Source organism: Chinchilla lanigera, unplaced genomic scaffold, assembly GCF_000276665.1.
Source record: "Chinchilla lanigera isolate Chin_1 unplaced genomic scaffold, ChiLan1.0 scaffold00031, whole genome shotgun sequence".
Classification (NCBI taxonomy): Eukaryota; Metazoa; Chordata; class Mammalia; order Rodentia; family Chinchillidae; genus Chinchilla; species Chinchilla lanigera.
In genome coordinates this window covers 13,313,852-13,327,597 of record NW_004955432.1, presented here as the reverse complement: position 1 = coordinate 13,327,597, position 13,746 = coordinate 13,313,852, and the positions used below count along the sequence as shown (strand labels likewise).

The 13,746-nt window shown below is 38.8% G+C and overlaps 2 long non-coding RNA genes across 2 annotated transcripts in view; one reads left to right on the top strand and one right to left on the bottom strand.

Annotated features, from left to right (window-relative positions):
- Positions 1–5,708: 5,708 nt before the first annotated feature.
- Positions 5,709–13,746, bottom strand: part of LOC102020697 — a 40,836-nt gene continuing 32,798 nt past the window's right edge. Inside the window, exon 3 of the long non-coding RNA XR_001234643.1 lies at positions 5,709–5,815. This is a non-coding gene — a long non-coding RNA (uncharacterized LOC102020697). The remainder of the gene's footprint in view (positions 5,816–13,746) is intronic.
- The window catches only part of LOC106148891, a 10,813-nt gene continuing 7,322 nt past the window's right edge, over positions 10,256–13,746 (top strand). The window contains exon 1 of the long non-coding RNA XR_001234644.1: positions 10,256–10,338. This is a non-coding gene — a long non-coding RNA (uncharacterized LOC106148891). The remainder of the gene's footprint in view (positions 10,339–13,746) is intronic.

Genomic DNA, 13,746 nt, shown 5'->3' with positions numbered 1-13,746 from the left:
AGATGGCAAGCCAGATATTTCACATACAAAACCTTATTCTGTTCTCTCAATAACTTTATAGGGTAGTGATTATCATCCTAATTTTACTGGTGGAGAAACTGATGTGTGAAACACTAGATAATTCAGACTAGCAAATCATGATTCTAATCTCCCCACGCCCCACCTTTGTGAGACAGGGTTTTGTTGTGTAGTTTATGCTAGTCTTGAACTCACCATGTAGCCCAGGCTGCTCTCAAACTTGCAGTGATCCTCCCATGTGCTGACTGTTGGGATGACCATCATGTGTGATTTGCTCTTTCTCTCTCTCATTTTGTATATGGGTGTGTGCATGTGTGGTACTGGGGATTGAACCCTAGGCTTTTGAGACTGCTGAACAAATGCTCTTCCACTGAGCTACACCCTCAGGCTGTAGCTGCAAATATGGCCCATTGCCTATTGAGTGCATTTACTCTGTTGATTGGAAGACATAAGGGCCACATCCACTGACCTAAAAAGCTTACTCTTGAGTGAAAGAAATTATACCTTAACATTCTGCCATCGTAAATAATTCTTGGAATAAAATGTAACACCTGTTTTGCTCCTGAGAGATGTTTAAAGAGACACTTCTTGGAACATTTTGCATAATAACTTTTTAAATAGATTTCCTAGTTTGGGTAGCTGTCACCTTCGTGCTTTTTAAAATAAAATTTTAAGAATATATCCACAGAGCCATGTTAATTGATTGATTCTGTACAACTCATTGACATTTACAGTTCTTTCTCAAAATCAGTTATCTTTGGATTTTGATTTTATCAAAACTTGCCCAAGCCATAAAACCTAGAATAAACAAATTGTCTAGTTACACTGCAGAGTACATGTGGACACCCTCATTAGCAGTTGAATAATTATTTAATGATTACTTTTGTAGTAGTTGAGTAAGGTGGCATTAAAGATGATGTGATGAATTACAGAAAGAATTAGCAGGTTGGAATCCTTTGGAAAAGAATCATGGCTCAGGATAGCAGGTGGAAAGTTTATGGGCTCAAGACTCAAGAGTGAAAGAAAGAGGGTTTAGAGATAAGCCCATTTCTTGGGGATGCAGAATTAACCTTTTCCAAGGAGCCAAGTGGAGAAGTAATTTAACCCACTGTATTTAGTTGTCCAAGAAAGGAAGTTGGGAAAGGTTAATGCAAGCACAAGTAAGGCAAGGGAAAGGGTTAAGAGGCCATTCTGAGATGATGATTGAAGAGTTTTTAAAAATTGTGAGATGTACCTCTCTGAAGACTGGTCTTTTGAGCATGCTGCAGATCTTCTGACCTTTGAAAGCCTTCCTTCATGCAGCAGCCGTATGCATGAGTTCACCCAATCGTCCATTGGTCCTGGCCGCTGTATCTCTGTTCCTGTGAAGGCATGTAGTTTTGATGGCATTTCTCATTCATGAGTTTTTGCTTGGTGGGGAGGCTCTGATGTCCTATTTAAGCTGTTTAGAGCTGAAGTGCCCTAATGATGTGTGCCCTGTATGGTCCATTCAAGTCACCTAGATTGGGTGGTTTTTATCATCCCTTGTTTGCCATCAAGCATCTGACAAAGGCCCCCACCTGTGCCAGGTTTTCCCCCAGCTGTCTCACAGCAGACAAGCTCTTAGATAATTCTCTATACCTGTTGACTATGATGAAGCAATGCAGGTTTGAGGAGGGGTATCAGGTTCTAGAGTAAATAGGAGAGATTGAAAGTACAGAGGATTTCAAATAAAAATTTAACCAGATATTTCAATTCATTAGATATGGGTAGTGAGAAGACTCTGTAAGAAGATCTTGAGCTTAAGAGATTGGAGAAAGCTTCTGCCTTTAATAAGAAGAGAAAGCAAGAAGAAAGATTTAGTTTAGGATCAAAGATAGTGACTTTGGGTATTAGGGGGGCATTTTTGCAAGTAAGTTGTCTTGGTTACCTTTCTCTCATTGCTGAGATGAAATACCCAATGTCCAAAATTAAGGAAGAAAAGGTTTATTTAGCTCACAGTTTGTGGAGGTTTCAGTCTATACTCAGCTGGCTCCAAGGCAGAGTGGCACATGGCAGAAGACAAAAGAGTTCATGGCTGTGAGAAAACAGCAAAAGCAACAAGAGCAAAAGTGAGGAGTAGCAGAGGACAAGGCTCTTTCTCTCCCTTATATTGTATGCAAACTACCCACCCCAGGGCGTGTGTAGCACTCACACCCATAATCCCAGCATTGGACCATGAATCAATCATAAACTCTGGCAGCCCACCCCATGACTGCACGAGGCTTTGGGGGGACATCCAGACACAAGCCATAAGTATAGCAGGGATTTATGGGTTTTATGGAATTTATGGAAGCATTAAAGAGGCAGGTGTGGTGAAAGAGTGGCGATTGCTCAAGTCCTGTGAGTGGAAGAGATTTCAACTAAAGGAAAGAAGAAGGTCCAAGAGGGAGTTTTGAGGCATGTTCACATAATGGGATGGAAAGAAGGCAGGCACCCTTGAAAAGACATCTAAGCTTGTGAGTAATGCAAGAAAAGAACCTAGCGAGGGCTTTGTGAAAAAAAGTCAAGGAAAAGACAGCACCAAAAAATAGTCAATAATGAAGAACTGCAGTTGATGACTCAGGTGGGAGGAGGACCATCCCATCTAATGATGGAGAAACTATTAATCAGCCCAGGTGTGTACTCTTCCAGAGAGGGCCTGTCTAGTGTCCCTGGGTGTCCTGCAAGAGGAATTGCTCCTATAAGGAGTAATCAGAAGACCAGAGCTCGGCATGATATTCCAGCCAGACCATCATGTATGGCCACGGAGAATGGGGTATTAGAAGGGTGAACGGTGATGGCAAAACATAGCCAGTCTGGAGACAGAAGCCCCGGTTTCTATGAGTTCAGTGGTCTTTAAATGTTAAGCAAGATGAAGAGCACAAAGTTTCCAAGTCAAAAGAGAAATAATTGTGCCTTTGTACTACAAAGTTCACTACACATACATTTATTGTTATGCTTAAATTTGTCTATTTTAATTCAGTGAATCAACACACATCTGAGAATTAGTATAGTTATACAAATTTGCATAAAGGTAAGATCCAGTCCGTTAAGAATAGGCTCAAAAGTTTAGTTGGAAATGATTGTGAATGTAAATGTTTTTGATAAGTGAAAACTATGTGCTCTTAGTCTGAGAAGAATTTCTCAGCCTGTCTTGTACTAATAGTACAGTAGAGTTAGCAACTCCATAGACTGAAGCAGCCATGCCCAGGAGCATTTGGTAAGAAGTCTCTATCACTGCCTGTAACACACATGCTGATTTCAGGCACCAACACCAGCTGCATTTGTGTTCTGATTCCTCTGAGATAGGCAGAGATTGAATGACTATACAAAAGGCATCATCTCTTCTTCTCTGGGCAAAGACAGGTCATGTTACCATTTAACCTTGCCAGATTTTATTTTTTCCCCTTCATCAGGAAAATGAGAGGGACACATGATATTATCTCTAGTTTCCTTTGAGAAGTAACATTCTATGGTTCTCTGCCTTCAAGATTCATTTTCTGTTATGGCTCATGTCTGGATGTCCCCTAGAAGCCTAGTGTGCTCATAGATAGGGCTTTTTCAGAGGTGGCTGGAACTACAATGTGATGATGGGATCAAGGGTGTGTAATTACTAAATTAGTCTGCTGATTGCTTTGGCATGGTTCTGGGGAGGAGTAAGGGTGCCTCACCCTGGGTATAAGTGCTATCTGACCTAAGGGTGGGTAGCCTGGATAAACTACAAGGTACAAAGAAGAGCTAGTCTTGTTGCTTGTTTGTTGCTTGTGACTTGCTGCTTGCTGCCTTCTGCTTTGCAGTGCCCCTCTGCCATGCCACCCTGCCTTGGAGTAAGCTGACTATAAACTAAAACCTCTACAAACTGTGAGCTAAATAACTTTAACTTTGGTATCAGATATTCTTTCTCAGCAATAAGAAAAGTAACCTCGACATCTTCCTATATCTGCTAAAATATTGAAAATTCAAGGTGAGATCCTTCTATAGCGATCACCTGGCAGTCTTTTCTAGTTCTTCCAGTGATCATGTAACCATGACTTTTCTGTATTAAATTCCTTTCTGGTGAAAATACCTACCATAGTTTCTGCTGACTGCATTAAATACAAAGACAAAGGTACTTTAATCGCATGCATAGATACCCCTGAAGGCCACTCTGGGTGTTAGAATACGTCTCTTTGATCACAAACACAAGCTCATTAGTTTACAGAGCAAATTATCTATTTTGCCACTCAGGTCTCCAGTTAAAGCCTTGAGTTTTTTGTTTGTTTGTTTGTTTTTGTTTTTGTTTTTCTCCGGTACCGGGAATCGAACTCACAACCTTGCGTTTGCCAGGCAGGCGCTGTGCCGCTGAGCTAAATCCCCAGCCCCAAGCCTTGAATTTTGAGAAAGATGCATTACCTCTTCCCCGCTCTGAACCACTTAAAACACAATATTATTTTAATTGGGGTTATTGAAAGTTCTGTAAGAGTAATTCAAATGACCCTTATATAAGAACCTAAGTGAGCGATTTCTATTAACATTTACTGGGCCTGGGGGTTTAGCTCAGCGGCAAAAGCGCCTGCCTGGCAAGCGTCAAGGTCGTGAGTTCGGTTCCCGGTACTGGAGAAAAACCAAAAAAAAAAAAAAACATTTACTGCCAGAAAATATTTGTTTGTCTTGGTTATTTTGACAACAAAAACAATAGGGTGTACTTCTTTCCCTCTTTTCGCTCTGGTTTTCAGAAGTTCAAAGTCAAAGCAGAAGTTAATGGTAGCGTCTCCCCAGAAAAATTATTTTTATCTTCTTTAGATTTCAGATTTTTTATTTCTAGTGATGATAGAAATTAAGATAAAAAATATGTACATATACATAATTTACTTCAAAATAGGGGTATGTGTAATACAGAAGTGAAAATGGAGCTATTTCTTCCCACTTTGGTTTGGTAACTGCTACTAGCTCAGCACTGTTCTTTGTGTATATTTCAACAGCTCACATTTTATATTTCAAAGACACTGATATGAGACTTCTTGGATGGTGTGTCCGAGACATGAAATAAAAGCTCTAAAGAAACTCTGCTTCCAAACAGCTATTTTCTCAATAGTGTAAAACAATCTTAAATCTGATACCCAGAAGCAGTGAGTCAAAAGAGAAAAACAAGAATATTATAAACAGCAAAGAGTTAACTTTCAAAGCGTGAGTAAAAACAAAACACAGAAATCCCTCTCTGCTCTTTTCTTTCTAATATTCTCCTCACACAATTTCCTCTTAGTCTCTCTGACTTTTCTGAGAGATATTATTTTCCTTTCCAGTACCAATTTCAACAGTGATGGTCTAAAAGGTTCTGGTGCCCCAAGCGAGACTAGATTATAGGACTCCATATGGGGTCAAAGATAGGAGGGTTCTTACAGATTTTTACCAACAAAATAAAAGCGGCGGGGTTTCAGTTCACTTCAAAGTAAAGATACCAATACAAGCAAATTCTCTTCTTGTCATATTGATAAAGAAGCAGAAAGATCCCTCTGTCAAGCCAGTGGGAGCGTTCACAGCTAGAGCAGGGGAATTCAACTATAAAACAGAGTGTTTTGTGAAATTCTTTATGTATATATATACTTGCACACATTTGTCCGTATAGACACACAGACACACACGGAGACACACTCCTGAAGATAAGAAAGATTTTCATGTATTCAGCAATGCATATCTTGCCTTTTAGTGAGCTTTTCTTTAGTGATCTTTTCTAAGGATCTGTAGGTCTTTAGGAGATTTACTATGACCACCAGCGGCTTCTTGAAGCATTCAACATCAACCTCGTGTTTCTTACCTGCTAAAACACAAGAATTAAATGATTCTAAAGTGAGATTAGAAGCAATGAGAAATACACTGTCTCCTGCCCTTTCTTTGTTCTGGAAAGAATCGTGCTTTCTGGGAGTCTGAGTCATGTTCAGGGAAGGGACCTGTAAGCAAAGGTGCAGCTCATTGATTTCTTGTTACTTTAAGACCTATTGTCTCAATAAACACAAGTAACTTCTTATGATTTGAGTGTGAGACATGACTCTCATTGGACAATGACAATCTTAAAACAGAGAGTAATTAGTGCTTTTCAGGATGGTGGAGAAACGTCACGGAATATTTATATTTATTTCTCTATTTTGAGTTCTATGAATGAAGAAATTTTCCTTCCCACTCAAATGAATACTTCTCTATTCCCTGACCAGTAGAGTCCACACTAATTCACAGAAGGCTTGCTTTAGTTAGAAAACATTATTTTACTTCTTGGGATCAAAAGGAAACGATGTTCAGTGCTACAACCAGAGGCAACTTCTGTGTGCTCTGAGCTGGCGGAGCCCACACTCTGCACTGCAGTCAGACAGATCTTGCGTGGAGTTCTGGTCACTTGACATTTCTAAAGCTCAAAGTCCTTATATTAAAAAATAGGACAATAATAGAATCAATTTCATGGGGCTTTTAGAAGTAGGGAAGTGATGCTTACAAAATGTTTAACCCAAGACTTGGAATATACCAAGAATTTATTAAATACGAAATACTGAAGCATCTTTACAAACCAACCTTCCTGCCCCCTCCCAGTCACTCTCAGGTGTCCAGGCTGCTGTTTGTACATCTTTGTTATGCTCTTAACACCACTCATCACGGTTTTGTCCTGTTGGTCTGTTCACGCTACTGTGACAAAGAGTGAGTAATTTATAATTTATAAAGAATAGAAATTTCTTCTTCACATTTGTGGAGGGAGGAAGTCCTAGATCATGGTGTCAGCAGGTTTGGTGTCTGGTAAGAGTATTGTCTTCTCTGCATCCAAGATGGTACCTTGTTACTGCATCCTCAGAAAGAATGAAACACTCTATGCTCCCACAGAAGAAGGGGTGGAAGGATGTAGAGGGTCTAAACACTTTCTTTCAGCCCCTTTACTGGCACTAACGTACTCATGAATCCTGAGCCTTCATGATTTAATCAATTTACCCCCCAAACCCTCCTTAACATATTACCATGGGGCTTTAAATTTCAACAACTGAATTTTGGGGGGACATTCTGACCATAGCATCTCCCTATGTGGCTTATGTAAAAGTCAGAAATGAGTGACTATAATTAATTGATTAGACTAATCAGCATCTTTTTACTAAGCAGGGTCTTTTTCAGATCATCTGTTATGTACGGGTAGAAAAATAATATGAAAAACACTTTAAGTACAACATACTGTATTCCAGGGCCATTGTGGAATGTCAGTGACTTATTATTAATACTTCCATAGCCTCCTGTATAAGCATAGTCTTGCATATTGAGGACTCAGCTTAGAGTTATGGTCTGAATTCTCACATTATTTTAAAGACAGGCTGAAAATATCTTGTTTTTATAGTTTCATGTCAGATTTTGGTGATGATCGGAAGGCTCTTTTTAGAGCCTCAGAAGGTCCAACACAAGCTAGGGAGATCAACGCTTTTACAGTCTGCCGAGTCTCTCTTTAGAACTAGTTCCAGCCTTACACTTGAGAGGGAAACAATGCCAGACTCAACTTCCTAATCCTACGTATTTCTAATTACTTGCAGAATTCTTTCTACTCCAAAAGGCCCCAAGCACCCAATAAACAGCAGCAATCCAAACTAGCTTTTAATTTTTTGGAAGTCGTGTCAGTAGAGCTCTTGTTATGTCATGTGAAATGTTACCCAGCTGTTTGCCAGAGATGGTTAAAGACTGTATCCTACTTTTTGGGTGGTTGATACCTCAGGCAAAATTTCGAAAAGAAACATGAAAGTTCTTGTACTACTCAAGGTTAATTACCTGTGTGATGAAGCTTAAGTATTCCGCTCATATACAGTACTGATCTGTTCTTCTCTCCTTGTCTAGATGGGTATAATTTGAACTGAAACTGTGGCATTGTTGGCTGAGTTTTGGACACAGATTTCTATACATGCATATAGATGAATGTAATTTTGGTTTATTTTAAAAATATACTTTTATACAACATAAAAGCTAAGAAATAGACCAAGAGTCGGAGAAATTTCACATAGGGAAGAAAATCCATGACATCTTCATATTAGTCAGGATAATTTTCATTTCTCTGAAAGTAAATAATCTAAACCTTCATTTCCTTAATGTGCTTAATGTCTTTATATAATAGATTCTAGAAAACTATAGGGAAAAATAGTAATCACTCTAATTGCCATTAAGTAGTCTTAGTTTTTTGGTTTTTGTTTTTTGTTTTTTCCACTACTGGAAAACTCATGACTTTGCACTTGCCAGGCAGGTGCTGTGCCGCTGAGCTAAATCCCCAGCCCTAAGTAGTCTTAGTTTTCATGTGAGATATGTATTGATTTTGGGGTGGCATTTAATGTTTTAAAGTTGAGATAGCTACATTTCAGTTTGAGTATTGGATCAGGAGTTAAGAAATAGCTGCATGTCTGTACAATCAATCTAAGATAATTTGTCATGTTGCAGAATAATTATGAAACTAACAGATATTTCTATAAAACAGATAGATTATGTCCTCCTATAGAAAATTATATGAGTCATCTATGGAGAAGGTATTCATCACATCAGCCCAGAAATGTCCAGTTTGTTCTTTTTTTTCTTACAGTACTATGGAGATCTGAACCAGGGCTAGAGACCCTGTTGGTAAGATGGTATCCTCTACTTTTTCCCAGCCCATGGATGACCATCTACTGACAATAAAATGTTCAAATGAAAACTAATGTGAGTTATAGTGATTCTTTAGGTCTCCTACTTTTGCTGAAACGCCATCAGTTTAGAGTAAAATTGCTCAAATATTGACTTTGTGAAAAAATAAGCACTAGTCACAGAACTGATGAAAATTAGGATTACATTGAGTACTGAGAGCTTTCAAGGATTGTATCAGATATATGTTGCTTTCCCAGCAAAGCATGACAAGCCATTTGAGTTGGCTTTTAAATGCACCATTTGGGAGGTGGGGCTGGGGATTTAGCTCAGCGGCACAGCGCCTGCCTGGCAAGCACAAGTTCGTGAGTTCGATTCCCGGTACCAGAAAACAAACAAACAAAAAAAAAAAAAAAAAAAAAAAAAAACCCAAACAAACAAACAAACAAATGTACCATTTGGATAGTTAGAATCTTTAGTCAGAATCCACGTCAGGAGGATATCTCTGATCTGAAAAAAGGTGAGTAAATGCCATGATTAGAAGGCCTGTTGTGGAGCGGCATTATTTTTCATGCTTATTGTAGGTGCCTAAAATAATTTCCCATGTAAGTAGAAGGAGAGATGGATGTAATTTCCATGAAACCTCAGTGCTCATGTCTGTGGAACATTAAAGCTCAGAAGAAGCGAGAAGAGAAAATAGTTGGTGCTCTATAGGGAATAGTGCCTGGTCAGAAGGGACAGGAGAGCATAATTGAATTTGTTCCTGTAGCCTGCAGCAATCTCAGTCACCTGAGGTCTTCACTGCTAGTGTTTCCACTTTCTTTCTCCAGAAAGCAAATGGGAGAAGAACCAAGTTAAAGATATTCCCCTTAGTACTGATTCCTTTGGAGAAACATGTAAATTTTTCAGAAATAAAAGAGGCTGCCGAATTTTTCAGCTATAAAAGAGGCGAGGGTAGTAAAATGATTGTGTATGTCGTTCTGATCCTTCCTGCACGGTATGAAATAGTCATCTGAATAAAAATGTGACAGGTGAGCTTAGCAGAAAAACCCAAATGAACCCAAAATAATACAGATAAACACAGACTCAGAATCCATTATTTTTCTAGTATACATGAAAAAGATAGAAAATAAGAAGTAACATATCTTGGTTGCATTAAAGTGACAACAACAAACACAAAAAATCTCCCATAAACATATCTTTAAAAAAATAAAAATAAAATACATAACAAACCCATAGGAATCAGCATAGACTTTCTTACGTCTTTATGCCTCACTCAGCTGCAAGAAAATGTGGAGGACTTTCTCTGAGAATCCTGCAGCTGAACATAAATGATGGTCTACATCAAAAAAGGAAAGTCCCCCTTGTCTCCATACAAGTATTTCAGTCCCTTAGCAGACAAGAAGCATAGGAGAATCACCTCCTTGATGCAGGCAACCATCATCACTTCATGATGTTTTTTGAGCATCTTTTGCATGTACAGACTTTACTGTGATGTTGGAAAAGGTCAACTTTCTAGAGATGTTTTAGAAAATGTACTTTTCCCAGAATGGAATATCAGCCCAATTCCCCTCTTCCTAAGTTCTGCCTTTTTTTTTTTTCCCCAGCATTTCTCCAGCAGTGTGTGGCTGTCCCCCCACTACTACACTTCCCAGCGCAGTCCTCCCTATGTGATAGGGATGATCTCAGCAGCTGGTATCAGGGAATGGAGGTTTTGTAAATGTAAATAGCACTCTGGTCTTGTGGCTCAGACATAAGCCTTAGTTGTTATCAACTCAGGTCCCTGGTATCCCTGACCCCCGCAAACACACCTCATTGTGGTCAGTTAGATGCAGCTGATATTTCTCTAAGCTTAGGGCCTCATCTAAATTCTATCTCATTTTATTTTTTTTTTATTTTTTATTTTTTTTGGTTTTTCTCTGGTACCGGGAACTGAACCCACGACCTTGCGCATGCCAGGCAGGCGCTTTTGCCGCTGAGCTAAATCCCCAGCCCCTCTATCTCATTTTAGATGTGCCTGTTGAAACTGCCTACTCCCCTGACTCCTGACCAAAGAACTGGAGGAGCCTCTGTTTTCTCTGAATAAGCAGGATGCTTGCTCTTTTCCTTTCTTATGGAATTTTATCATTTATATCTTATAACCACTCAAATTTCAGTTTTTTAATGGTACTGCTTCTTTCATCTTTCATGTACACACTGTGCTACAAAGGAAAGAGCTAAAATTTCACATCTTTTCTCTGGTCTAATCTACATTTCACACATGTAGAAATTCAAAAAGTAATTGCTAAATAATGATTTTTGTGTCCCAGAATTCCTTTAGCCTTTGATCCTTAAGCCTTGTTTGTGGCTATAAGAAGGCTGCTTCATGCAGGATTTTAAGGAATAATTAGGAGTTTGAATCCATGCTATAGAGACGAAATCTTGCATTTCCAAACTTTTCGACTGGACACCATCTTAGAGGATTCAAAAATAAGTAAATGACTGACTACAGGAAAATGAAGTAATCATGATGCTTTGTTGGAATTTCTGCAACAAAACATAAGCCACTAAAAGATTCATTGTGGTATGTGTGTGGTCATCTACTCACTCATTCACAAGTTACTCATGAAAATGATTGTTTATTAGATGATGTTATGGCTTGTGTTTAGAAGTCCCTCCAAAACCTCATGTAGTCATAGGTGGGGCTTTTTCAGAGACAGCTGGATCTAGAGTGTGTAACCTGGGACTGATTTGTGGTGCAATGCTAGGATCAAGGCACTAAGATTAAGGGTGTAAATGCTACCCACTCCAAGTAGCCTGGATAAAATATAAGGGATAGAAAGAGCTGTGGCCATCCCTTGTTTGATTGCCTGCTTTGCTGCCTTCTACCCACCATGAACTGTTGTTTCTCCTCTGAGATGCCTGTCAGCCATGCCGCCCTGCCTTGCAGCTAGCTGATGATGGACTGAAACCTCCACAAACTGGGAGCTAAATAAACCTTGCCTCTCTTAACTTGTGAGTGTAGATATTTTGTCCGAGCAACAAGAAAAGTAACTAAGACGGATGGCACAATACAGTGGATTTGTTTAGCACAACAAGAAATATGGCTTATTAAGTGATTCAAGCTGTGCTCCATTTAACAGTTGTTTTTCCTAGAATGAAAATCATGACATTTAACATTTTAATGTGGTCTAGGGGTTCTGTGGAAGATTCAGGTTCTGGTTCTTTTGTTTGGGAATAAGGCCCAGTACTGCATGTCTCACTCCCAGTGCTACTCATCGCGCTTATCCAGGGATTATACAAGTCAAAGAGAAGGCTCTAGCAGACCTTGTTCTTGTTTTCCTGAACCTGCCGAAGACATCAGATCTAACAGAAAGAACTGTGTGGTCAAAAACTATGGTAAATGTTTACTTTTTAAAAATTATTATAGTAGAAGACACATAGTCATTAGTCCTCCTCAAAATACCTTTACTTCTCACACATTTATCATCATTCTTTCTCCTTTCAAGCAGTTCTGGAAGTCTATTTTCATGAGTGCTTCAGATACGCTGTTGTGACTTCCTTGATGCCCTGAATCAGTTCAAAGTATTTACCTTTCATGGTAACTGACATATCAGGAAGAACCAAAAGTTGCACAGTGCCAGATGCAGGGGGCAAGCTGGATGACACACTGTAATGTTTTTATGAGCCTGCCTTTCTTTTGACATTTTTTTTAATGAAAGAAGGAAAACATATTAACAAACAGACATCCATTTACAAAATAGCATAAGAATAATACAAACAATACAGAGTTACAGACAAAGTTGTAGGAAATTAACAATGGTTGTTGTATTACGTATTGATATCTTTAAAGTGGTTTCTCAGGAAAACAAATAGAGACATGCAAGATTGATCAAACAAGTAATCATTAACTGTTCCTTTCAGTAATGCAATAGAAGACAGTAGTACAAACATGTTAGCTATCCTGTATATGCATACATACATAATTTCCCCTTCTTTCTTTTCTCTGTTCCCTCACTCCAGTTGCTCTTTACTTTTGAGCATTTTCCTTTTGTTTCACAATGTCTATCATACCTTCTAGTTTTTATTCAATCTTTCAGGTTCTTACACTAGTGAGACAATATGTTTCTTACACATGCAAGTCTGATTTATTTCACTTATGAGTATGGTCTCTAATTGTGACCATTTACCTATAAAACCCTCGAGTTTATCTTTCTTTATAACTGAGTAATATGCCGTTATATAAAATACCCAAATTTTTTTTATCCAATTCTCAGTGGATGGACATTTGGTTTGCTTCCACAGTTTTGTCCTGCTATAAACATGGGTGCACCCAAAAATAAAAAGAAAATTAAAAAAAAGGGGGGGGGCTGGGGATTTAGCTCAGCAGCAAAAGCGCCTGCCTGGCAAGCTCAAGGTCATGAGTTCAGTTCCCGGTATATATCGCTGTGATATGATGTTTTCAGATCTTCTGGGAAAATACCCAGAAGGGGAATAGCTGGGTTGAATGGGACCTCTAGACCTAGTTGGCTGAGGAATCTCCAAACTGATTTCCACAGTGCTTTCACCAGTCTATATTCCTACCAGCAGTGGGGAAGGATTCCTATTTCTTCTCAGCCTTGCCAGCATTTGTTATTGGTTCCTATTCAACATAGTTCTGGAAGCATTAGCCAGAGCAATTTGACAAGAGAGAGAAATAAAAGGAATAAGGATAGGAAAGGAAGAAGTAAAATTATCACTATTTGCAGATGACATGATACTTTATATGGAAGACCCCAAAAACTCCATAAGAAGACTCCTTGAATTAATCAACAAATTCAGCAATGTAGCTGGATACAAAGTCAACACCCGAAAATCAATAGCATTCCTATACACAAACAACAAACAGACTGACAGGGAAATTAAGGAAACCATACATTTCACAATAACAGCCAAGAAATTGAAATATTTAGGAATCAATCTAACAAAAGAAGTAAAAGATCTATTCAATGAAAACTACGGTACTCTGAAAAAAGAGATCGAAGAAGATTTCGTTTGTTTTTTTTTTGTTGTTGTTGTTTTTTTTTTTTTTTTTTTTTTTTTTTTTTGGTTTTTCTCCGGTACCGGGAACCGAACTCACGTCCTTGCGCTTGCCAGGCAGGCGCTTTTGCC